The sequence below is a fragment of the Tamandua tetradactyla genome, chromosome 12 (genome assembly GCF_023851605.1).
Source record: "Tamandua tetradactyla isolate mTamTet1 chromosome 12, mTamTet1.pri, whole genome shotgun sequence".
NCBI classification, from domain to species: Eukaryota; Metazoa; Chordata; class Mammalia; order Pilosa; family Myrmecophagidae; genus Tamandua; species Tamandua tetradactyla.
In genome coordinates, this window is record NC_135338.1 from 21,616,317 (window position 1) to 21,643,067 (window position 26,751).

The 26,751-nt window shown below is 40.4% G+C and overlaps 1 protein-coding gene and 1 long non-coding RNA gene across 2 annotated transcripts in view; both read right to left on the reverse strand.

Moving 5' to 3' along the window:
• ZBTB25 (zinc finger and BTB domain containing 25) overlaps positions 1-26,751 on the reverse strand; it is a 155,095-nt gene that overhangs the window by 7,305 nt on the left and 121,039 nt on the right. The window lies entirely within an intron of this gene.
• On the reverse strand, positions 14,034-16,296 carry LOC143651260 (uncharacterized). Its single transcript, XR_013159936.1, has 3 exons — positions 16,245-16,296; positions 15,296-15,376; positions 14,034-14,106 (listed from the first exon to the last, which is right to left on the reverse strand). It is a non-coding gene; the product is annotated as an uncharacterized LOC143651260 (long non-coding RNA).

Consider the following 26,751-nt stretch of genomic DNA (forward strand, 5'->3'; position numbering starts at 1 on the left):
GTGTCCCTGATAGGCTGTTACCTCTGGAGTATCCAATCAGTGAAGAATCAGGTGAAGTCCGCAGGTCAGGCACAGGTATAACTGTCTTGGCATTCTATTGTTTGGCACACCAGCCATTATTTTGTCTTTGGCTGGGCACCCATTCTTGCAAGATCATGAAAAATTATTTTTCCTCCACAATCAGATGAACACTTGTTCTCCTTCCGGTATGGAGTTCTTTCTAACAACTCTGGGGGCTCATCTGGGATCTGATGCTTCAGAAGAGGACCCCCAAAGGGGGACAACAGGAAGGCATGCTCCATTGATTAAGTGGTCTCAAACACTGCCACGGGGGGCCCACTTATTATGGTCAGAAAGTCCTTAGACCAGATGTTTTGATCCACTGATTGTGGATGAGAAAAAGGAAGGACTTCCTCACAGTGACCAGGCAAATCTGCAAGGACCAAGGTAAGAAAACAGCTCCTAAGTATTGCCTTGGTGGTTGGGAAGGATCCTGATCAGTCTGAGGTGGAGTGTCTGTGTCTGAGATGTGCAAAGAAAGTGCTGAGCCCCAAACCACCTCCCTGAGGAAAAGGCTGTTGGAGAAGAATGAAGTGAAATGGTGCTGAGGGGAAGGGACCTAAACAAGACTCGGGGTCAGGAATAGAGGCATCCAGACAGCCAGAAGAAAAGGGAAGGGGTGCCAGTAGAGCTCCTTGGGGACATTCTCCTAGACAGCCTATTAGGAAGAATGTTAAAATATTGGGCTGATAATGATCAAACAAAGGGAAGAGCAAAGAGAAAATGGTTTAAATATTGTTATGTTTGGACCAAAGAAAGCATTGCAATGCCCACTATATTCTAGATAAAATACAGGGCAGATGAGGATTAATTTGTGCTAATCTCATGTATGTTAATGATAAGAAACCCTCCTCTAAAGATGAGTCAGATTATGCCATGTGTTGGCTAAAATGAAGGGGGACTCCTGTTCATCCTGTAAAGGTAACCCTAGAGCCAGAAGCTAAATCTTTAGAAGCTAAAACTTGGGATCCTTTATTGAGCCTTCACCTGCCTTAAGTTCTTCCACTGGGCCAGGGACTGTTGGACCTTGTAGGCCCAATAAAACTAACCTGCATCACCCCCCTCCCTGGGAAGTAGGAGGGGCAATCAGAGCCAACTGCTCTACCCATGACAATCCACCAACCATTGAGGAAGGAGTTGGAACAATGTAAGAAAGATATATAGGATTTTCCATTTCTGGGAGCTCCTGAGGGAAAACGGGTGAAGGAACATAGGCCTGTTGAGTCTCTAAACCCTCTGAGAGAAGTACCTATTGGACTAGGAAATTGGTTATGTAAATGCCCCCTTGACAAGTACAGAAGTGAGGAACTTTAAGAAAGAAATGAAATCATTAATGGATGATCCAGCATGGATAGCCAAACAACTGGATCAATTTTTAGGACCCAGCTTATATACATTGTCTGAACATATGTCCATTCCATATATCCTCTTCACAGGGGAAGAAAGGGGAATGGTGGGGAGAGCATCTATGGGAGAATGGGAGAGGTGGTACCCACCTGGACAAGAGGTAATGGCAGCAGAGCAGAAATTCCCTAATGTAGATCCTAATTGGAATAATAATGATCAGGAAAATGGGACACAAATGAGATATCATAGAGACCTCATTATACAAGGGATGAAGTTGGCCAGACCCAAATATTAGAACTTAAATAGGGCCTTTGAGGTGGCCCAAGAAAACAGATGAAACTCCTTCTGTTTATCTACAAAGGTTGATGGACCAGGCAAGGAAATACTGAGAAATAGATGCTGATAGCCCTGTGGCCAAAGGTCAGCTATGTGAAGGGGTCTTGGAATGACATTCAGAAAAAAGATTAAAAAATAGATGGGTAGATGAATAAACCATTGGAAAAGCTATTGAGAGAGTCCCAGAAAGTATTTTTGAGAAGGGAAGAGGAAAGACAGTAGCAGAAAGCTAAGTCATGCTAAGCATAGTCGCCCACGTGGTCAAGAAGAGATTAGGGTTAAAGCAGGGAGGAGACAGGCAGAGGCAAGATAGAGAAAGACTCCGGGCCAGAAGAAACAAAGGACAGAGGAGGGCATGGGGCTCAGCAGGGTGTTATCACTGTGGGAAACCTGATTATTTTAAAAGGGAGTGCCCGACCTGTCTCTCTCAGCCAACATTACAGGCAAACTCACCGCCTTCCCCCTCTCTACATGGGACATGACTCCTAGGGGTGTAGACCTTCTTGGCAACATGGGACAGAAATCCTAGAATGAGCTGGGACTCAGCACCAAGGGATTGAGAAAACCTCGAACAAAAGTGGGAAGAGTGAAATGAGACAAAATAAAGGGTCAATGGCCGACAGATGCCAAAAAGAGTTGAGAGGTTATCCTGGAGGTTATTCTTATGCATTAAATAAATCTCACCTTTTTAGTTAGGGCTTAATAGAGAGGCTGAAGGGAACTGCCTGAAAATGTAGAACTGTGTTCCAGTAGCAATGTTTCTTGAAGATGATTATATAATGATATAGCTTTCACAAGGTGACTGTGTGATTGTGAAAACCTTGTATCTGATGCTCCTTTTATCTACCTTTTCAACAGATGAGTAAACATATGGATTAAAAATAAATAAATAATAAGGGGAACAAATGTTAAAATAAATTTAGTAGATTGAAATGCTCATGATCAATGAACGGGAGGGGTAAGGGGTATGGTATGCATAAATTTTTTTCTGTTGTCTTTTTATTTCTTTTTCTGAATTGATGCAAATGTTCTGAGAAATGATCATGATGATGAATATGCAACCATGTGATGATATTGTGAATTACTGATTATATATGTAGAATGGAGTGATTATATATTAAGAATGTTTGTGTTTGTTTGCTAAAATTATCAAAATAAAGGGGAGTGCCTGAGTTTAAAGAAAAAGTGACACCCCTGATGAATTTTGAAGATTAGGGAAGTCAGAGGCTCCTTGTCTCAAGATCCCACTGGTAGGCTTTGGTAATTCTGGAGGTCAGCCCTTATCAGGAAGAAATGATCTTTTGGTAGACACTGGGGAAGCTCCATCTTCTGTGAAAAAATCCCAAAAGGGATTGAATTCTCTGGTAGCTCCCTCACAGTTTCAGGAGTAAAAGGGGAAGGATTTAAATTCCTCATTTTCAAACCTACTAATATCTATTGGGAAGGGAAACAAGTTCTAAGCTCCCTGTTATACATCCCAGAAGCTGGTAGTAATTTATTGGAAAGAGACCTGGTGGTACATACGGTGCTGGACCTGGATGTAAGAGATGGTCAAATACAAGTTGTCTTAGCCTTGCTTACTGAGGTAGATAAGAAAGACATCCAAGAAAAATTATGGGTGAAGGAGGGAAATGGGTGGAGTTGCAAGTTCCCTCCATAAAAATTGAAATGAAAAAAGCAGGGGAGGTGATTTGTCAAAGACAGTAAAGACAGTATCCTATCCCATTGATGGGGAGACAAAGACTTCAGGCCATCATTGAAGGTATCCTTTGACATAAGCTATTGGAAACTTGTGGTCTCCTTTCAATATTCTCATTCTTCCCATTCAGAAAGCAAATGGCAGTTGGAGGAAGGTACAGGATATGAGGACCATCAGTTTGATTGTTCAAATTAGACACCCATGGTCCCTAACCCTTATACCCTTCTGAGTAGAATTCCCTACCATCACAAGTGTTTCAGTGTAGTAGATCTGAAATATGCCTTTTGGGTCTGCCCTCTTGACCTGGAGAGTATGGACGTATTGCCTTTGAATGGGAAAATTTCTTCACTGGAAGGAGACAATATAGGAAGACCATACTACCCCAGGGATTCACAGAGTCCCCCAATATCTTTGAGCAGAAATTAGAAAAAGCATTGGAAGGGTTTTTGATCCAAATGATCTATTAATATCAGGTAAATAAAAACAAGGGGTCACCCAGACTACAAAGGACCTGATGAATTTCCTAAGGGCCCAGGGACTTAGGGTATCAAAAAAATAAACCAGAGGTGAGCCACAGTGGCTCAGCAGGCAGCGTTCTCACCTGCCATGTCAGAAACCCAGGTTTGATTCCCGGTGCCAGCCCATGCTAAAAAGGGCGGGGGGGGGGTACGCTACAGTTTGTGGAAAGGGAAGTTAAATACTTAGGCCATCTCATAAGTGAAATAAAAAGAAGAATAAATCCAGAGAGGATTCAGGCCATAATTGGATTGCCTTTTCCCCAAAGAAGGAACTAAGGAAATTCTTATGATTAGTTGGGTGTTGTAGGTTGTGGATAGATTCTTATGCCTCTCAAACTAAAAGGTTATACCAAAAGCTGTTAGAGGTAGAGCCTGACAAATTAGAATGGAAGGATGGGGAAGTAAGAGATCAGAAGGGCTCAAATAGGCACCAGGAATTGAACAGGAATCTCCTGTTCTAGCTCTCCCCTCCCTTGGGAAATCTTTCCATCTACTTATTACAGTAGATAAAGGGGTACTAACCTAAACTTGGGGTGGCCAAAGGAGACCGATAGCCTTCTTTTCTAAACTTTTGGATCCTTTCTCCTGAGGATGGCCTGGGTGCATTCAGGACATTGTGGAAACCACTTTCTGAGTAGAAGAAAGTAGGAAACTCACCTTAGAAGGGGAATTAGTGGTCAGCACCCCTCATCAGGTCAGGACTGTTTTATCCCAAAAGGCAGGGAGATGGCTGACTTATTCCCAAATCTTGAAGTATGAGACAATCTTAATGGAGAAAGATGACTTGGTTTTGACCAAAGACAATAGCTTGAAACTGGCAACTTTTCTTTGGAAAGACCTGACCAGACAGAAGCTTTTGAACATGACTGTTTGGACTTAACTGAGTATTAAAACCAAGGTTTGCCTGACCTAGGGTATCTCCCCTTACATTCATGGAAAAAAAATTGTTCATAGATGGATCTTCTAGGGTCCTGGAGGAAAAGAGATACAATGGTTATGCAATCGTGGATGAAGTAAGGAAAACTAGTCAAATTGCCCAATGATTGGCCAACACAAACTTGTGAGTTGTGTGCATTAAACCAAACCTTCAAACTATCAGAAAGAAAAGACAGTATAGTCTACACAGATTCTGAGTATGTCTTTAGAGTAGTCTACATCTTTGGAAAAATCTGGGAAGAAAGGGGACTAATTGATAATAAGGGAAAGGAATTAGTCCAAGGAGAATTAATAAAACAAGTATTAATTAATCTACTCTTACCAAAGGAAATATCAGTGGTCCATGTAAATGGACACCAGAAAGGCCATACCTTTGAGGAAAAGGGTAACAAGTTGGCATATGGAAAGACTAAAGAAGCTTCCTTTTGCCCCCTGTTGAAGTTAATAGTCCTAATTACCTCCATTCCTAGAGAATTTGAGGTCCTTTTATGCTCTGAGAAGGAAGTAAAGGAACTGGAACATTTGGAAGCAAGCCCAGACATTCAGGGGATATGGGTCTTCCTGGATGGCAGATGTTGAATAAACAGGTAATGAGGGAAATATTAGTAGTCTTACATCAGGAAGTCACTGGGGAGTACAGGTCATTTGTGACCTGGTTCTTAAACATTTTGGGTGGGTGAGTCTCTACACCATAGCTAAACAAACTTGTGAGTGGTGTATAATTTGCCAAAAGATCAACATGTGCCTTTCCAGATGAGAAACTCTGAATGTGTTCACCATATGCCCTTCCACTTGAGAGAGAAACCCGGAACTTCATCAGCCTTCTTGAACGAAGGTATCTTTCCCTGGATGCCTTAGATTGGACATGTCCATAGACTTTTTTTTTTTAATTTTATTTTTTTAAATACCAAAAAACACCAAACAAACTTAAAAATTCCTATTTTGATCATTCTGTTCTACACATACAATGAGTAATTCACAGTATCATCACATAGTTGCATATTCATCATCATGATCATTTTTTAGAACATTTGCATCAATACAGAAAAAGAAATAAAAAGACAAAAAAATTTACATACCATACCACTTACCCCTCCCTTTCCTTGATTACTAGCATTTCAAACTAAATTTATTTTAACATTTGTTCCCCCATTATCCATTTTTATTCCATATGTTCTATTCGCCTGTTGACAAGGTAGATAAAAGGAGCATCAGAGACAAGGTTTTCACAATCATCCAGTCATACTGTGAAAGCTATACCATTATACAACCATCTTCAAGAAACATGGCTACTGGAACACAGCTCTACATTCTCAGGCAGTTCTCTCCAACCTCTCCATTACATCTTGAATAACAAGATGATTCCTACCTAATGCATAAGAATAACCTTCAGGATAAGCTCTCAACTCTGTTTAGAATCTCTCAGCCATTGACACTTTGTCATTTCACTCTCCACCTTTTTTGTTTGAGAAGGTCTTTTCAATCCCTTGATGCTGAGTCTCAGCTCACACTAGGGTTTTTCTCAATCTCTTGATGCTGAGTCTCAGCTCACTCCAGAATCTCCATCCCACATTGCCGGGAAGGTCCACATCCCTGGGAGTCATGTCTCATGTAGACAGGGGGAGGGTGGTGAGTTTGCTTGTTGTGTTGGCTGGAGAGAGAGGCCACATCTGAGCAACAAAAAAGGCTCTCTTGGGAGTGATTCTTAGGCCTAATTTTAAGTAGGCTTGACCCATCCTTTGTGGGGTTAAGTTTCATATGAACAAACCCCAATACTGGGGGCTCAGCCTATAGCTTTGGTTGTCCACACTGCTTGTGAGTATATCAAGAATTCAACTTGGGGAAGTTGAATTTTCCAGAATTCTCACCATTCCCCAAAGGGAACTTAGCAAATACTTTTTTGTTCACTTTTCAGATCACTCTGGGATTCATTGGGGCATCACTCTGGACAAACCAACAAAATCTCATGTCCTACTCAAGGTTCAATGTGCTTATGGTGTTCAATTAAGCTATCTACATAAGTTATATTAGGAAATGCACTAGTGAAAATATAAATTTCATACCAATTAAACATTATTTGCTTTAGTTTCACATACAAGTTGAAAATTTACAATATTAATTACAATCTATTTTCAGCACCCTGCAGTAATGACATTCTTTTGTTCTTCATGCAAAAACATTTTTTAAATTTGTACATTCAGTCACTATCATTATACACTCTAGGCATTCCTAGATTATACCATTTCAATCTTTATCATCTATCTTTCTTTCTGATTTCATTTGTGTCCCCAGCCGTCTTCCCTCTATCATTCTCACATTCAGCTTCATTCAGTGTTTTAACATAATTGTGTTACAGTTAGGTAGTATTGTGCTTTCCATTTCTGAGTTTTTACATTCAGTCCTGTTGCACAATCTGTATCCCTTCAGCTCCAATTACCCGATATCTTACCCTATTTCTATCCCCTGATGGTCTCTGTTGCCAGTGAAATTCTCCAAGTTTATTCACTAATGTCAGTTCATATCAATGAGACATACAGGATTTGTCCTTTTGTTTCTGGCTAATCTCACTCAGCATAATGTCCTTAAGGTCCATCCATGTTGTTACATACTTCATAACTTTATTCTGTCTTACAACTGCATAGTATTCCATTGTATGTATATACCACAGTTTGTTTAGCCACTCGTCTGTTGATGGACATTTTGGCTGTTCCATCTCTTCACAATTGTAAATAATGCAGCTATAAACATTGGTGTGCAAATGCCCATTTTTGTCTTGCCCTTATGTCCTTTGAGTAGATACATAGCTATGATATTGCCAGGTTATATGGCAATTCTATATTTAGATATTTTGAGGAATCGCCAAACTGCCTTCCACAGTGGTTGTACCATTTGACATTCCCACCAGTAGAGCATATGGAATAAAAATGGATAATAGGGGAACAAACGTTAAAATAAATTTAGTTTGAAATGCTAGTAATCAATGAAAGAGAAAGGTAACTGGTATGGTATGTAAAATTTTTTTCTGTTGTCTTTTTATTTATTTTTCTGAATTGATGCAAATGTTCTAAGAAATTATCATGATGATGAATATGCAACTATGTGATGATATTGTAAATTACTCATTGTATATGTAGATGAGTACATATAATGGATAAGTGTGCCTCTTTCTCCACATCCTCTCCAGCACTTGTCATTTTCTGTTTTATTGATAATGGCCATTCTAGTGGGTGAGATGATATCTCATTGTGGTTTTGATTTGTATTTCTCTAATAGCCACGGAAGTTGAGCATCTCTTCATGTGCCTTTTGTCCATTTGTATTTCCTTATCGGAGAAGTTTCTTTTCAAGTCTTTTGCCCATTTTGTAATTGGGTTGGCTGTCTTTTTGTTGTCGAGTTGAACAATCTCTTTATAAATTCTGGATACTAGACCTTTATCTGATATGTCATTTCCAAATATTTTCTTCCATTGTGTAGGCTGTCATTTTACTTTCTTGATGAAGTTCTTTGATACACAAAAGTTTAATTTTGAGGAGTTTTCATTTCTTTCTTTCTTTTTTCAATGCTATTGCTTTGGGTGTAAGATCTAGAAAACCGCCTCCAAGTATAAGACTTATAAGATATTTCCCTACATTTTCTTCTAACAGTTTTATGGTCTTAGATCTAATGTTTAGGTTTTTCATCCATTTTGAGTTAACTTTTGTATAGTGTGTGAGATATGGGTCCTCTTTCATTCTTTTGCATATGGATAGCCAGTTCTCTAGGCACCATTTATTGAAGGGATTATTCTGTCCCAGGTGCATTTGTTTGACTTCTTTATCAAAGATCAGATGTCCATAGATGGGAGGGTCTATATCTGAAAACTTTATTTGATTCCATTGGTCAACATATCTATCTTTATGCCAGTGCCATGCTGTTTTGATCACTGTAGTTTCATAATATGCTTTAAAGTCAGGGAGCATGAGGCCTCTGACTTCATTTTTTTCTCTCACAATACTTTTAGCTATTCGGGGCACCCTACCCTTCCAGATAAATTTTGTTATTGGTTTTCTATTTCTGAAAAGTAAGTTTATGGGATTTTAATTGGTTTTGCATTGAATCTGTAAATCAATTTAGGTAGAATTGACATCTTAACTATATTTAGTCTTCCAATCCATGAACACAGTATGCGCTTCCATCTATTTAGGTCTTCTGTGATTTCTTGTAACAATTTCTTGTAGTTCTCTTTGTATATGTCTTTTGTCTCTTTAGTTAAATTTATTCCTAAATATTTTATTCTTTTGGTTGCAATTGTAAATGGAATTCTTTTCTTGATTTCTCCCTCAGATTGTTCATTACTAGTGTGTAGAAATGCTACAGATTTTTGAGTGTTGATCTTGTAACCTGACACTTGGCTGTATTTATTTATTAGCTCTAATAGTTTTGCTGTGGATTTTTCCGGGTTTTCGACATATAGTATCACATCATCTGCAAACAGTGGGAGTTTTACTTCTCCATTTCCAATTTTGATGCCTTGTATTTCTTTTTCTTGTCTAATTGCTCTGGCTAGAACTTCCAGCACAATGTTGAATGACAGTGGTGATAGTGGACAACCTTGTCTTGTTCCTGATCTTAGGGGAGAAGTTTTCAGTTTTTCCCCATTAAGGATGATGTTAGCTGTGGGCTTTTCATATATTCTGTTTATCATTTTTGAGGAAGTTACCTTCTATTTCTATCCTTTGAAGTGTTTTCAACAGGAAAGGATGTTGAATTTTGTCAAATGCCTTTTCTGCGTCAATCAAGGTGATCATGTGGTTTTCTGCTGTGATTTGTTGATATGGTGTATTCCATTAATTGATGTTCTTATGTTGAACCATTCTTGCATACCTGGAATGAATCCTACTTGGTTATGTTCTATAATTCTTTTAATGTGTTGCTGGATTCAATTAGCTAGAATTTTGTTGAGAATTTTTGCATTCATTAGAGAGACTGTTCTGTAGCTTTCTTTTATTTTGTAATATCTTTGTCTGGCTTTGGTATGAGGGTGATGTTGGCTTCGTAAAATGAGTTAGGTAGCTTTCCCTTCTCTTTAATTTTTTTGAAGAGCTTGAGCAGGGTTGGTACTAATTCTTTCTGGAATGTTTGGTAGAATTCACATGTGAAACCATCTGGTCCTGGACTTTTCTTTTTGGGGAGCTTCTTAATGACTGATTCAGTTTCTTTGCTTGTGATTGGTTTGTTGAGGTCGTATATTTCTTCTCGAGTCAAAGTTGGTTGTTCGTGCTTTTCTAGAAAGTTGTCCTTTTCATCTACATTGTCGTATTTATTAGCATAAAGTTGTTCATAGTATCCTGTCATTACTTCCTTTATTTCTATTGGGTCAGTGGTTATGTCTCTTCTTCCATTTCTGATCTTACTTATTTGCATCCTCTCTCTTCTTCTTTTTGTAATCTTACTAAGGGCCCATTAATCATTGATTTTCTCATAGAACCAGCTTCTGGTTTTGTTGATTTTCTCAATTGTTTTCATGCTCTCAATTTCATTTATTTCTGCTCTAATCTTCATTATTTCTTTCCTTTTGCTTACTTTGGGGTTAGTTTGCTGTTCTTTCTCTACTTCTTCCAAGTGGACAGTTAATTCCTTGATTTTTACCCTGTCTTCTTCTTTGATATTGGCATTTACGGCAGTAAATTTCCCCCTTAGCACTGCCTTTGCTGCATCCCATAAGTTTTGATATGTTATGTTTTCATTTTCATTCGCCTCCAGATATGTACTGATTTCTCTTGTAATTTCTTCCTTGACCCACTGGTTGTTTAAGAGTGTGTTGTCGAGCCTCCACATATTAGTGAATTTTCTGGCACTCTACCTATTATTGATTTCCAAGTTCATCCCTTTATAATCTGAGAAAGTGTTTTGTATGATTTCAATCTTTTTAAATTTATTGAGATTTGCTTTGTGACCCAGCATATGGTCTATCTTTGAGAATGATCCATGAGCACTTGAGAAAAAGGTGTATCCTGCTGTTGTGGGGTTTAATGTTCTATAAATATCTGTTAAGTTTAGTTCATTTATTGTATTATTCAAATTCTCTGTTTCTTTACTGGTCTTTTTTCTAGATGTTCTGTCCATTGATGAGACTGGTGACTTGAAGTCTCCAACTATTATGGTAGATGTGTCTATTTCTCATTTCAGTGTTTGCCACATGTATTTTGGAGCATTTTGGCTTGATGTATAAATATTTATGATTGTTATGTCTTCTTGCTGAATTGTTCCTTTTATTAATACATAGTATCCTTCTTTGTCTCTTTTAACTGTTTTACCTTTGAAGTTTAATTTGTTGGAAATTAGTATAGCTACTCCTGCTCTTTTCTGATTATTTTCATGAAATATCTTTTCCCAACCTTTCACTTTCAACCTATGTTTATCCTTGTGTCTAAGATGTGTTTCCTGTAGACAGCATATAGATGAGTCCTGTTTTTTAATCCATTCTGTCAGTCTATGTCTTTTGATTGGGAAGTTTAATCCATTAAAATTTAGTGTCATTACTGTATGAGTAGTACTTTCTTCTACCATTTTGCCTTTTGGATTTTATATGTCATATCTAATTTTCTTTTCTTTTTTTTTTTTTTGCATTTACTCATAGTCTTCCTTTCCTCACTCTTCTCCACATCACTCTCTTTTGTCTTTTCATATCTGTCTGTAGCACTACCTTTAGTATTTCTTGCAGAGCCAGTCTCTTTGTCACAAATTCTCTTAGTAATTTTTTATCTGAAAATGTTTTAATTTCTCCTTCATTTTTGAAGGACAATTTTGCTGGATATAGAATTCTTAGCATTTTTTCTCTTTTAGTAATTTAAATATATCATCCCACTGTCTTCTCACCTACATGCTTTCTGCTGAGAAATCTATGCATAGTCTTATTGGGCTTCCTTTGTATGTGATGGTTTGCTTTTCTCTTGCTGCTTTCAAGATTCTCTCTTTCTCTTTGACCTCTGACATTCTGACTAGTAAATGTCTTGGAGTACATCTGTTTGGATCTATTCTCTTTGGGGTATAATACACTTCTTGGACCTGTAATTTAAAGTCTTTCATAAGAGTTGGGAAATTTTCAATGATAATTTCCTCCATTAGTTTTTCTCCTCCTCTTCCCTTTTCTTCTCCTTCTGGAACACCCACAACATGTATATTTGTGTGATTGTCATTCAATTCCCTGAGTCCCTGCTTATATTTTTCCATTTTTTCCCTATATTTTCTTTTGCTTGTCAGATTTCAGATGTTCCTTCCTTCAGTTCACTAAGCCTACATTCTGCCTCTCGAAATCTAACATCGTAGGTCTCCATTGATTTTTTCATCTCTTCTACTGTGCCTTTCATTCCCATAAGTTCTGTGATTTGTTTTTTCAGACTTTCAGTCTCTTCTTTTTGTTCATTCCTTGCCTTCTTTATATTCTCCATCAATTCATTGATCTGATTTTTGATGAGGTTTTCCATGTCTGTTCATATATTCTGAATTAATTGTTTCAACTCCTGTATCTCCTTTGAATTGTTGGTTTGTAACTTTGACTGGGCCATATCTTCAATTTTCCTATGTGATTTGTTATTTTTCTGCTGGTGTCTAGACAATTAATTGTCATAATTAGTTTATTCTGGAGATTGTTTTCACTTCTTTTACCTAGGGTTTCCTTGCTGGATGAATTTGTTGTCTGTCTGTCCTTTGACATTCAGTTCAGCTTTTTCTGGACCTTTAGCTTAGGTTTTGTTTAGCAGAGGAGAATTTTTCAGTTCTTGTTTTCTTGTTTCTTGCTCTGCCTGTATGGTGCCTCCCCTCCCTACCCCCCACCCTTAGGAGGGTCTACTTAGGTATTATAGACCTCAGCCGGATTTTCCCAGATCAAATTGGCCTCCTGTCAGGAGGAAAGAGTCACCTGCATCAGTTTTCCCTGAGGGTGAGACCCAGCAGGTTGAAAGACTTTCCTGTGAAGTCTGTGGACTGTGTTTTTCTTATCCTTCCCAGTATGTGATGCTTGTCTGCCTGCAGGTCCCATCAGAATAAGATGATGTGATACCTTTAACTTTGGCAGACTCTCCCTGCTGGGGCCATGGTGGAGACAGAGGAGAGGTTGTAGCCTGGTTTTAATGGCTTCAAATTACCAAGGCCTGGTGTCTGAATTCCTTAAGGGAGGGATTCTATCTGAGTTGGGCTTCACCCCTCCCGTGGGGAAGGCACAGGCTCCAGACACACCTTCAAGCAAGCTTGTTTCTGCCTATGCCTGGGGCAGTTGCAGCCTGAGAAGCCCTGCCACTGTATCCAAAGGCAGTCAAACCTTTGTAGAAATACAGCCACAAAAACCTCTGTTTCTTTTTTTTTTTTCTTTTTCCATCAGCCCTGCCACCTTGATGCTGGGGTAAAAACAAGCGACCTCTGCTTTGACCAGGTTCACCTGAGCTGGGGGTCTATTTTTAGTAGTCAGAATTTGTTAATTAATTCCACAATTGGCGTTTGGTTGTGCTCAACCCCTGCTGCTAGTAAAGTCCCTTTCCTTTCCCCTCTGGGAAGCAGCCTGTGGGGTGGGGCACCAGCCACCATAGCTTGGGGAACTCATGGTTCTGGTGGGGTCCACAGCCAGTCTAGCTGGTCCAGACTGAGGTATGCTGTGTGTCTGGTCACTGATGTGGCCCCAGGAGCTGTTCTGTACTGTTCCTGATTATTTCTGAATAATAATAATAATAATAATTTCTGTACTGTTCCTGAATCATGCACCTTGCTAAGCTGTCATCTTGGCACTTCTTCCCTATAGGCTTGTTTTAATTGGGACACTTTCCCAACCTTGGAACTGTAAACTAGCAACTTATTAAATTTCCCTTTTTAAAAGTCGTTCTGTTTCTGGTATATTGCCTTCTAGCCAACTAAAACAGGTGATAAAGAGGTTTTTCTGATTTGGGGTTTGGAGTCTGTATTTTAACCTAATATAATTAATAGTGACACTAGTCAAAGAACAGATAAGGGATCTGAGTCCCAATTTATAAATGAGGACCAATTTATAAATGAGAAGAATTATACTCGTCACAATGCTCCAAATTGGGAACACAATAAGCCCTGTCAAGTTGGTGGTGAGTGTATCTGAAGTTTGAGGTCCCCAAACTGTGCAATTTAATACTTGCCTGGTAGTGGACTGCAGAAACTTGATGAGTCAATGATGATTAAGTTGGGAAAATGGGTACCTGTGTCCAGAACCTGTAAGAAATTATTGGAGGGGAGTCTCTGAGAAGATTCTGGATGTAGGTCCTCCCCCTGAAACCAATAATGACCTCTTTGATTGGCCCTTCAATAGCACCAATGGACAACTCAGCTAGGGGTTAGTTCCCTAATACAGAATGATCCCAAAGTTGTCAGGCTGGACAGGACAGAAAACTTGAAGCAAACCATTAGGGCAAGAACAGGGTGCAGAGGTACAAATACCTGGGTGGAATGGATCAAATATACAGTCCATAGTCTAGACAAAAGTAACCATTATGCTTACACAGCAGGCTGACCCACTGTCCTTGTCATACCCTTCCCAGTAGGTATGGAGGAACACGAAAAGGAGTTCAAGTGCATTGTACTCCTTTTTCAGAATACAAACTCCTGGTGAAAATTGTAATACATTGTCCTCTCTTTTCCTTCCAGTCAGGATTAGAAAGGTCAAGGCCATATTGACTTCTTGCCTTGGTTCAGGAAACCATTCTGCCTGTCTCTCTAGATGGGAAGAAGGGCTCCAGGACCTTTGGACCATGGTCTCCCATATCCAAATGTGGGATGTGAGTGAGGATAGTACTGGCAATTTCTTCAGTTTAACCACACCATGAGCAGACCTTTGGTGATGTTGTGGCAAGGGCATTCTCTGATCACTTTTGCCCAAGAAGTGGAAGGGGACCTGTGCCTTGGTCCAATTGGCCCACCCAGTCATCTTAGCATTTGAAAAGGAGGAGGATCAAGTTGATTTAGATAGTATATGGGTGCCAAGGCAAATCTCAGATGAGTTTAAGTCTAAAACTACCTGTAGAATTTGAGTCATCCTAATTCTGGTGATTCAACAAAAATGTGGATTGGATTAATCAGCAAAGCATGCAATTCAAGAAATAGCAAAACAGTTGGATGCTACTGGCCAAATGACCTATGAGAATAGGATGGCCCTAAGCATGATGTTAGCTGAAAAGGGAGACATTTCTGTTATGGTTGGGAGTAGTTGTTGTATACTTATCCCCAATAATATAGCCCCAAATGGAACTATCACCAAAGATTTGCAAGGTCTGAGGGCCTTATCTGAAGAAAAATCCAGGTATTGATGACCCCTCATGAGATGATTAGAAAACTGGTTCGGGGAATGGGAAAGGATGGCAATGTCCATGCTAACTTCCTTAATCATTATAGCTGATGTACTCACAGTACTTAGGTGCTGCATTATCCCAGGTGCCCAAGGGTTAGTTCAGATACTCATCAAGAACCTCCTTAAAAAGGAAGATCCCTATGAGGAAGAGTGTAAAAAGCTCTTATCTGATTTGAAGAGGAGACTAAAATGTGAGAGCTAAAGGTTTGAAAAGAAAGAGGGGATTTGTAAGAATCAAATTTTAAATTTATCTTTCACAAAGGTGATGCCAGAAGGGAAATGGGAGGGCCTCTGATGCAAGCTTAGAACTGGAGCCAAATCCTTAATAACCAGGGTCATTAAAAATCTAAACCATAATCAAAGGGGGAAATTTTGGTGGGGAGTTCAAATTACTTAGATTTCCCAGATAGGCTGTAACCTCTGGAGTATTCAATCAGTGGAGAAGCAGGGGAGAGACTGTGAGTCAGGCACATGTATAACTGTCTTGGCATTCTATTGTTTGGCACATGAGCCACCATTTTGTGCTTGGCTAGGCACTCATTCTTGCAAGATCATGAAAAATTATTTCTCCTCCACAATCAGGTGAGCATTTGTTCTCCTTCAGGTATGGTGTTCTTTCTAACAGGAAGGAAGAAAAGAAGGAAGGGGGAGAAAGGGAGAGGGGAAACAAAAGAATAATGAAGGAAGAAAGACAAAGAAGTAAGAAAGGAAGAAGTGAGGAAAGAGAGAGAAAGAAAGAAGGGAAGGAAAGGAAACAAAGTAAGGAAGAAAGAAAGGATTGAGAGAGAGAGACTTAGTCTTATTACTTTGAACACAAAATAATAAAAGATAACTAGAACAAAACATGCCTTAGGGTTGGTTGGGCATTGGGAGGGGCACTGGAGAGCTTGATAATTAAAGTCTATATGCTATTTGGGGGATGCTGAAGCTGTTGATAAGGTTAAATTGCAAATAAAAACCTCAATGAGCTAATGCCACTAGAATGCCTAAAATTTGAGAGACTCACCATAGAGGGCTGACAAGGATGCAGGCAGCTAGGATCCCATATATTTCTGGTAAGGAGGCAAAATGTGAGACACTTTTTGGAAAACTGTTTTGTCGTTTCTTACAAACATAAACTTATCACTACCATACAAACTAGTATCCCACTCTTAGATTGTGACTTTACAGTAATAAAGACATATGTTCACTAAAAGACGTTTCATGTTTTGTGTTAGTTTGTAAGCTGCAGAATACCAGAATGGGAATGACTTTCAAAAAGAGAAATTTAATGTTACAAGTTTGCAGTTCTAAGGAAGTGAAAGTGTTCAAATTAATGCACCAACAAGAGGTTACCTACACTCCAGGAAGGCCGAGGGGTCAGGAACACCTCTGTCAGCTGGGAAGTTATGTGGCTGGCATCTGCTGGTCCCTTCTTCCTGGGCTCTATTACTTTCAGTCTCTGTCCATGTGGAGGTTCCTCACTTTGCTTCTCCAGGGGTGGCTTTCATCTCTTCACTTCTCTTGGCTCTCTCTGGGTTCTGGCTTGTTTAATATCTCATAGTGATATCTGTTGCCCAAGCATCTCCAAACATCCATGCCTCTGTTCTCCATGTGTCCACGTCTGTGTCAGCTCTGCTGTGGAGTTCTTGTCAGCTCTATGGTTACTGTTGCTATCATTTCTGACTCTCTCCCAGTTGTTTCCTCTTTGAAAGGATTCCAGTAAGCTAATCAAGACCCACGAGGAAAAGGTGGATCTCACCTCCATCTAATCAAAGTTAATACTCATAATTGGATGCTTCACATCTCCCTGGAGAAAACTAATCAAAAGATTCCAACCTATAGTACTGAATCAGGATTGATCCTACAAGATTGGATCCGTATTAACACATGTCTTTTCTAGGGTACATAATAGTTTTAAACCAGCACATGTATGGTCATAATAGCTTATCCATAATAGGTAAACCTACAAATCACTCAAATGCTCATGTTGCTAATGAATAAGTGACTTGTGGTACATCCACATAGTGGAATTCTGCACTGGAAGATCTATTGAAAATTTCTGACAGGATGGATAGAACTCAAAAGTAAAGTATATGTTAAGAAGCCAAACATAGAAGGATACAATTGGTATGATTCTAGAAAAGGCATAACTATAGCAAAAGAAAATAGATTTGTCATTGCCAGAAGATGAGGGGAATTGACTGATTGCAATGGGGCATGTTTTGAGGTGAGGGAAATGTCCTACATCATGACTGTGGAAGTGAATATTCAACTTGACATATATATTAAAACCACTGAAGTGGCTACTCAAAAATGGTACATTTCATTGCATAACAAATACATTTGAATAAACCTATCAACTAATGAATTAATGGGAAGACACCAAATCTTGTGCCTGGAGTGAACCAGTTTCCATTGTGCATTGTTTATGCTAATTTTCCTGGAAAAATTATTAATTATGTCCTCAAAAATTTATATTTGTCAAAGAAATTAAGTGATGAGAATACGTCTTTGTTATTAGAAGTTTCTATTGCTTTGCATTCATGTGAATATCAGTATATTCACCATTTATGTAATATTTAGTGATGTTTGAGTGTATCTAATTGATGTAGCTTTGAAAATCTGATATTTGAAGAATATTTCCTGAGAATGTAAACTAGACTCATACACTAATAAATAAATGAAGTAGAACTCATATATCCATTTCCATGATGATCCTCAATCTGTATCAAAATATGGCTCCAAAGTCAGAGCAAAAACATGCCTATATATATATATATACTCATGGGGAGAAGAAACCACTCTAAAATAGGCTCCGAAAGTTCACTGTAGAGAAAATAATAGGAAGTCCATCAATTGGTTGTTAGACATCAGCATAACTCAAATATCAGAAACTGATAATCCAGAATGAAATGCTGACTTTCTCAGCCCAAAGTGCTTCCAGGAACTGGAAATAGAATGTGTATGTGTGTGTGTGTGTGTGTGCACATACATGTATTGTATGTGATATGCATGTGTGTTTGAAAGGGGAAAACTAGAAACTCAAAGCCCATTCTATATATCTATTTATACTGAATATTCTGTACACCTCAATAAAGATGTCACCTCAACTGCTTTGTTAGATGGTGTGGTAGTTAGATTCAGTTGTCAACTTGGTCAGGTGAAAGCACCTAGTTTTGTTGCTGTGGACATGAGCCAAAGGTACATAAACCTCATCTGTTGCTGATTACAACTGCAGTCGGCTAGGAGGCTTGCCTGCTGTAATGAATGATGTTTGACTTAATTGGCTGGTGCTTAAATGAGAGAGTGCAACGCAGCACAGCAGAAGCAGCTTGGCATACCTCATCTCAGCACTCGCAGCTCAGCCCAGGCCTTTGGGGATGCTGAAAGGAATCACCCTGGGGAAAGTTGTTGGAACCTAGAGGCCTGGAGAGAAGACCAGCCGAGATTACCCTGAGCCTTCCCACATAAGAAAGAACCTCAGATGAAAGTTAGCTCTTTCCTCTGAAGAACTAACAAAATAAATCCCCTTTTATTAGAAGTTAATACATCTCTGGTGTGCTGCATTCTGGCAGTGAGCAAAGTAGAACAGATGGGGCTTCAGATCTCAGACTCTCTCATTGATTGTCCACCCCCACTTTTATTCACCTCTATTTCAGTTCTAATCCAGACAATGAACAGGCTGGTTGGTTCTCAAATCATTGTCCTATGTAAAAGATTTGTGAATGCATTTCTTTCTCCTAAGATAAAAAGCAGAGAAATTCCATCTTCTGCTGACACTTATGGAAGACACGCCCCCCAGGGCACTGCCAAACCAACTCTCTTACTGCAGGAGATACCTGAGGTTAGGCCTGGGAGTCCCTCAAGAAGCAGGACATGAGCCAGTCCTTTAATGCTGATGAGCAGGGGCTCCTGAGTGTCCCTGTTGAGTTGCTACATGTATGCAAGTGTCTCGGTCTCTCCACAGTGGCCATCTTTATTAGCTATCCATAGCTGCATAACAAATAATCCTAAATAGAATTTAAAACAACATGTGTTTATTACCACAGATGTTCTGGGCATCAAGAATTGAGGGGTGACTTAGCTAGGTGTCTCTCACTCAAGGGCTTTCATTGAGTTGTGGGTGAGCTCTAAGAAGGGCTACACCCATACAAAGGCTTCACTGGGGGGTGAGGGGACTTCCAAGCTCCCTCATTAGCTTTTCCATAGGGTGGTGAGAACAAGGTAAACAGGGTCCCCCAGGACTAGTGATGCAGGAGACAACAGAGGAGTCATGAGGAAAGATCCCAGTCTTTTCAAAATCCAGTCTCAGAAGTGATGTGCAATCACTCCTGCCATATTTAATATGTTAGAGGACAGCCATTCAGTCCAGCCCACACTCAAGGAGAGGACCACCCACGGGGGCTGTGGGGTTCAATAGGGGGATCTCAGTAGCTGTCTGCCATAGTTTGCTTCTGCAAATCAGATTCACACCCTTCTTAAGTTTCAGACACATTTCCTAGGACTTGTGTTAAGGTTGCACACAGAATAGAGAGACACCCAGAAGCCAAGGGCCAAGGCAGAGCCAGTGGTTTTTGTCTCACTTCCCCACTGACACCTGTCACTATGGAAATGGTTGTTGTACCACAGAGCACAGTAATACTCAGTCTCATCCTCAGACTGGGCCCCTGTGATGGTGAGAGTGGCTTTGTTCCCAAGCAGGGAGCCTGAGAATTGAGCGGGGGCCCCTGATTACCTGTTGCTGGTGTGCCCTATCAGACCCCAGGGAGCCTGGTAGGGTTTCTGTTAGATCCATCTGGCATAGTTACTGGTGGTGACAGCCCCAGCACTGGAGCCACATGCAAGTGTGACTGTCCCTCCAGGGGAGGTGGACAGTGAAGGTTCCTGAGTCACCACAGCCTGGGAAATGGCTCCTGGAAATAGCAAGAAATCCCATGGTCAGGAGAGAAGATGGGGCCAGGCAGGTTCTGTGTTGTTTGTCCCCACCCCAAGGCAGGTAAGTCCCTCCTGACCTGTGCAGTGAGTCAGCAGGGTGAAAAGGAGAGGGGTCCAGGCCATGGTGGAGACACCCCAGGGCTGTGCTTTCCAAGATGACTCATCCCAGGTCAGCCTTCCCAGCTCTCATTATAAACCTAAGTCCCTGTGCAGGGTGGGACATTCATGAAAATGAGGTCCCTCCCTGGAGCACTCAGCACCTTGTCAGTTTGCAGTTGATAGTGAGGTTTCCCATCAGGGACTGTGTGGTAATTGACCCACAGAACCATATCCCAGCTGTGTTCACATTCGCAGGGCCTGGCCCACAACGGCATCTGGTGTTCATGTGGGGAACAGCACTGATGGAAGGACACCCTCAGGCAGGTCTTTCCTTGGCCTTCTTGAAGCCCTTAGCTTCTAGTTCATTCAGTAGGTCAAATTCACACCCTTCCAACCTCCAGGCATGAAGCCTGGTGGAGGAAAGTTGGGAAGGGGTGGGGCTTGAGTGCTTCACAGTCTCCCTCTTCTTAACTCCAAACCCAACCTCAGCCATCTCATATGAGTAGACCTGGAGCTGTACTGAGGCCTGAACTCATGTCACCCAAGGGATCCAGATAATCAGGTGCCTCTCTAGATACTTGAGCAGTGACTAACCAGGGTCAATGGCTCAGTCTCTCTTAGGACTCAGCAGCATGTTAGAATATATATTTTTTAAACTGAGAAATAATTCATATATTATAAAATTTACCCTTTTAGTGTATTACCTTTAGTGAATATTAGTATATTCCTAAGGTTGTAGAATCATTGCTTCTCTCTAACTCCAAAACAATAATGGCCAGTCACACTTCTGTGCAGACACAGGCAACCACTTCTCTACTTTCTCTCTGAATATATTTCTCTCTATGGACCCAGAAAATCTGTGGCTTTTTGTGCATGACTCCTTTTAGTTGTCATAATATTTTCAACATTCATGCACAGGCAGCATGTGTCAGTAAACCATTCCATCCAATGTCTCAATAAGCTCCTGTTTATGGATGTGTTGATGTGTTCACCATTTACCATTTGAAAAACACATGGGTCATTTCCACAATAGGGCGGTTATAAATGATACTGACAAGGACATTCTTTTCTTTTTTCCATTTTTGGAAATGTTTTTTATTGTGAAATATAACACATATACAAAAAAGTAACACATTTTAAATGACATTTTAACAATAGTTTTGAAAAGGATTTTAAGATTTGTTATTGGGTTACAATTCCACAATTTCAAGTTTTTCCTTCTATCTGCTCCAACATGCTGGAGACTAAAAAAAATATCAATACAATGATTCAGTATGCATGCACATTTGTTAAATCCTATAATCTCTGATATAACTCTTCCTTCTCTTTTGATCCTTCTCCCAATCTTTAGGGCTATTTGGGTTATTCCTACTCTAAGGTTTTCTTGTTGAGAATGGGTGTCAACAATATATGATGGGGAATGGATTTAGTTGATATTCTTGGAGAGGCTGACCCCTCTGGCTTTCAGGACTCACCTGGCCTAGGAATCATATGGAGGATATAGGTTTTGGGAAAGTATACTTAGTGTATGAAACTTATGTAGAATCACAAATAGAGCCTGTGCCTGTTTGAAAGGATGTAGGTACCCTAGAAAAGCCATGTTTTAATCCTAACCCCACTTTGTAAAGGCAGCCATTTCTTCTAATCCCTAGTCAGTACTGTATGGTTGAAACCTTAAGTAAGATCATCTCTCTCCCAAGATGTGACTCAATCAGAAGTGATTGCTACACTGGATTAGGTGGAGATGTGTCTCCACCCACTCTACTTGGGTCTTGATTACTTTACTGGAATCTTATAAAAGAGGAAACATTTTGGAGAAAGCTGGAGATTCAGAGAGAGCAAAGAAGAATTACGTAGCCATGAGAAACAAATTTCACCAGCCAGTGACCTTTGGAAACAAAGAAGGAAAACAACTCACAGGGAGCTTCGTGATACAGGAACCCAGGAGAGAAATCTCACAGATGATGCCATTTTCATCTTGTGCCTTCCAACTGAGAGAGAAGCCCTGAACTTCATCAGCCTTCTTGAACCAAGGTATCTTTCCCTGGATGCCTTTGATTGGGCATTTCTGTAGACTTGTTTAATTGTGGCCTTAGAACTATAAATTAACACCTTATTAAATTCCCCTTTTAAAAGGCCATTCCATTCCTGGTATATTGCATTCCAGCAGCTAGCAAATTAGAACAGAGCCCTAGGTTTTCTTTAGGGTTAATAGGAATGATGTTGGCTGGAGTTTGGAAAACCATGGTAATCAACAATATCTCACTGAAGCTTCATTGGTAGCAGTCTCCAAAATAGCCTCTTGACATTTTAACTCTCAGCCCCAGATACCTTCTTTTGTTACATTTCTTTCCCCCCTATTAGTCAGGTAAGTCTTGTCAATCCCACAGCTAGGTACTTTCTCATGTGGGTTGATTTGGGACTCAGAATAGCTTTATTCATAATTCCTCTTAATCAGGACTCTAAATGACCAAAATCAGTCCTTCAGAGTCAGAATTCCTGGACCATTGCCTTCCATGCACACTGAGATGGGTTACAAGCAAGGGCTCACAGCCCAATGCACACAGAGGCCAATACTATGATTTCAGGACTTTGAGAAAAGAAAAAATGCTACTGCAAGATTGACTCACTGAGAGACAGGAGGCAACACTCAAATCTGTCCCTCTGAGACATTGAGAATTTAGGGGAGTTTTATGGGATTGGGAAAAAGGGAGGTGGGGTCATTAATGAGGGTTCTTGTGAAGCTTATGTAGTTAGTTAAGAGGCTTAGCCTACCTATAGGTATCCCTAAGGGTTACTTCTGGAGGACTGCTTTTGTTGCTCAGATGTGGTCTCACTCTTTCTAACCCCAACTCTGCAAGTGAAAGCATTGCCTCCTCTATGGGAAAGATGACATTCTTGGGTGAAAGTCTCCCTGGTGGCATGGGAGATGACTTCCAGGGTTGAGTCTGCTCCTGGCACCATAGCAACAATGCCATCCTGACCAAAATGGGGAAAAGATGTAAAACAAATAAGGATATCAGTGGCTGACAGAGTTCAAATAGAACTGTAGTTGAGTAGTTGAGAGGCTACTCTGGAGGCCACTGTTATGCAAGGCTCAGTTAGACATTGCTACCTATCATGACTTGCCAAACCCCAACCAAAACCATTCCAGCCAATCCTAAAGAACATCTAAGGCAATATAAAATGCTACAAAGTTTCCATGCACTGGGGTAACTTTCCAGAAACCTACCACCTCCTGATGGGTCCCTGAACCTGAAAAGTCCTGAAACTTAGAAGGCCCAGCCTCTCCAGAAGATCAGCTAGCTCCAACTCCCTACCCCATATTATTGACAGCCCCTTCCAACATGAAAAATGTAGAACAGCCATAGCCCAAACACCCTTAAAGATATGAATGCAAAGATCAAAGGTGATGATGGAGTTGTACAGAGAAGGTAGGGTTTAACAAATGAGTGATTGCTTAATCACTATATTGATATTTCTTTAGTCTCTAGTATCTTAGAGCAGTTAGATGTAAAAATCTAAAATTGTGGAATTGTAACCCATATAAACTCTGAAATCTGTTCTATTACTAATTGATGTCCTCTGCTTTGAAATGTGTTGCTTTTTTGTATATATGTTATTTTTTTGCAAAAATAAAAAAAAGGTTTTTTGTGACAATAAAAAAAAATTATATTTGTTCCTTCTAGTCTCCAATGTTCTGGAGTACCTTGAAGGAAAAATATGAGATAATGGTATGGTAGCCCATGACAAACTCTGGGATCTGTTCTGTAACTACTTGTTGAAGAGTGCTTTGAAAGCTATAGTTTTTTTCTTTCTTTGCTTTGTATATTTGTATACATTTGTATATATATTTGTATAAAAAAGTTTTTAAAATGTAAAGGAGTAATGACCTTTGCTGCAATATAGATGATTCTCAAAATCATTATATGAAGAAAATTACATGATAGAACCAGTTGATCAAAATGTTCCAAAATTATAATGAATGTTGCACAAATCCACAAATATACATACCAATAACAATAAAACTGTGTTTTAGTTAGTGAACATTATGGTATGAAAATTGATCTCCAAAAAGCTGTTTTAAATAATGAAAAAGAAAGATTGAAGATCATGTTTCAATCTATATATTTAAAAATATAAACATATTTCTAGGTACCTAACTATACAGTTTCATCCGTCATCTCACTTTATGCACAATATTTAAGCAGAATTGAATATTCTCTTGTTGAAGACAATTTTAGGTAGACAAAATCGAGTCTTTTAGATACTTCATATAATGCTTTGAGTTCCAGTGTGTGCCAACACACTTTGCTCTTGTTACAGAAAAAAAAATTAAGGGTAATTTTGCTTAAGAAAATCAGAGGCAGAGGAGGTTTGTGTCACACCTCCCTATGTGTCTGGAGCACTGTGGGTACACTGATGCTGGCATCAGCTGTTGAGCAGTAATAGCAGCCTTGTATTTAGGCTGGAGCCTTGAGATGCTCAGGGAAGCTGTGCTGCCTGAGTTGGAGCTAGAGAACAGAGTTGGGATCCCTGAAGGCTGAGAAATTCCCAAGATATAGGCTTGGGGGACCCTGGGGAGCAGTTGATACCAACCAGCAGCAAATAACCCAAGGCTGCTGCCCTTGAAAGTCATGGTGACTGCCTGTTCAGGAGACCCTGACACAGAGGCTTCCTGCATCAGTTCAGACTGTGCCCAGGGTCCTAGAATAAGAAAGGGAAACACAGGGATGGTGAGTCTGGGGTCAGTGCCATGACACACCACCAGGACAAGAGGAACATGGCAGGACCAGAGTGTTCTCTTCCTGTCCCTTCTCCTGATCTCCTGACAGCTGGTCACCTGGGCAGAGAGTGGGGAAGGTGAGGGGGAGAGAGGTCCAGGCCAAGGTGAAGACACTTCCAAAGATCTATTGCTCAGGTCCCACAGCTGAACCAGAACTGTCCAATGTCTCTTTTACTCACTTGCCCCACTCCAGGGAAGGAGAACCTCACATTCAAATCATGAAAAGCCAGTGCCCTAGAGAAAATTTAGGGGCTCCCCGGCTGGCATTGCCCATCTTTGCTGCATCCTCAGATCTACCTCTGTGGTGATTCCTGTTGGCCCCTAAGCTGGATCCTCAGGACTCTCTAAGTTCTCTTACATCTCCCAGAAGAGGCCCTGTTCTAGTTTTCCAGCTGCTGGAATGCAATATACCAGAAACAGAATGGCTTTTAAAAAGGAGAAGTTAATAAGTTGCTAGTTTACGGTTCTAAGGCTGAGAAAGTGTCCCAGTTAAACAAGTCTATAGAAATTTCCAATCAAAGGTATCCAGGTAAAGATACCTTGGTTCAAGAAGGCTGATAAAGTTCAGGGTCTCTCTCTCTCAAGTGAGAAGGCACATGGTGAACACAGGGCTTCTATCTCAGCTGGAAGGGCACATGGTGAACATGGCATCATCTGCTAGCTTTCTCTCCTGGCTTCTGGTTTCATGAAGCTCCCTGTGAGGTGTTTTCCTACTTCATCTCTAAAGGTTACTGGCTCGGGGACTCTCTGCTTCATGGTGCTGCAGCATTCTCTACTCTCTCTGAATCTTTCTCATGCTCCAAAATGCTTTCTCTTTTATATGACTCCAGAAACTAATCAAGACCCACCCAAATGGGTGGAGACATGTCATCACCTAACAACCACTCTTGATCAGGTTACATCTCCAGAGAGATGATCTAATTACAGAGTCAAACATACAGTATTTAATAGGGATGATTCAGCTTTTAAAAAATGGGATTTTGATTAAAGCATGGCTTTTCTAGGGGGCATACATCCTTCCAAACCAGCACAGGCCCTATGTCTGCAGATTGCCTTTTCTGATGTAACCACCCAAGGAGGGCCAGAGACCCCCTTCCCCATATCTTTCTATGGCTGGGACATTAATTTTCACAAGACATAAATTCAGGCTACCACAGCCATTCCTTCCATGACATCTGGCATTTGCAATCAACCATCCTGCAAAAATATATTCTTAGCTTAAAATTTACACTGCAGGACTTCCGGAGAAGATGGCAGCTTAGTAAGGTGTGCGCGTCTTAGTTCCTCCTGCAGAACAACTACTAGATAACTAGAAACAGTACAGCACAGCTCCTGGAGCCGCAACAGAGACCAGACACACAGTGTACCCCAGTCTGGGACAGCTGGACCGGCTAGGAGACTCCACTGCGGTGAGGTCAACTAGTGGCGCGTGCTTCCCCGGGTCGCAGCGGCTGGTGGCCGGAGCCCCTCCCTCCCTCCTTCCCGGGCCGGCTGGGAGCCTCGGATCAGCAGACATGCAAATCAACAGGCCAAGCACTTGATCTTGAGGCTTGCTTTTGTAAAGCTTATGTATGTACCAGAAAAGCTTAGCCTACCTATATGTGCCCAGTAGTCACCTCCAGGGGGCCTCTTTTGTTGCTCAGATGTGGTCTCATTGTCTCTAAACCCAACCCTGTATGTGAAATCATTGCCCTCCCCTCTATATTGATAA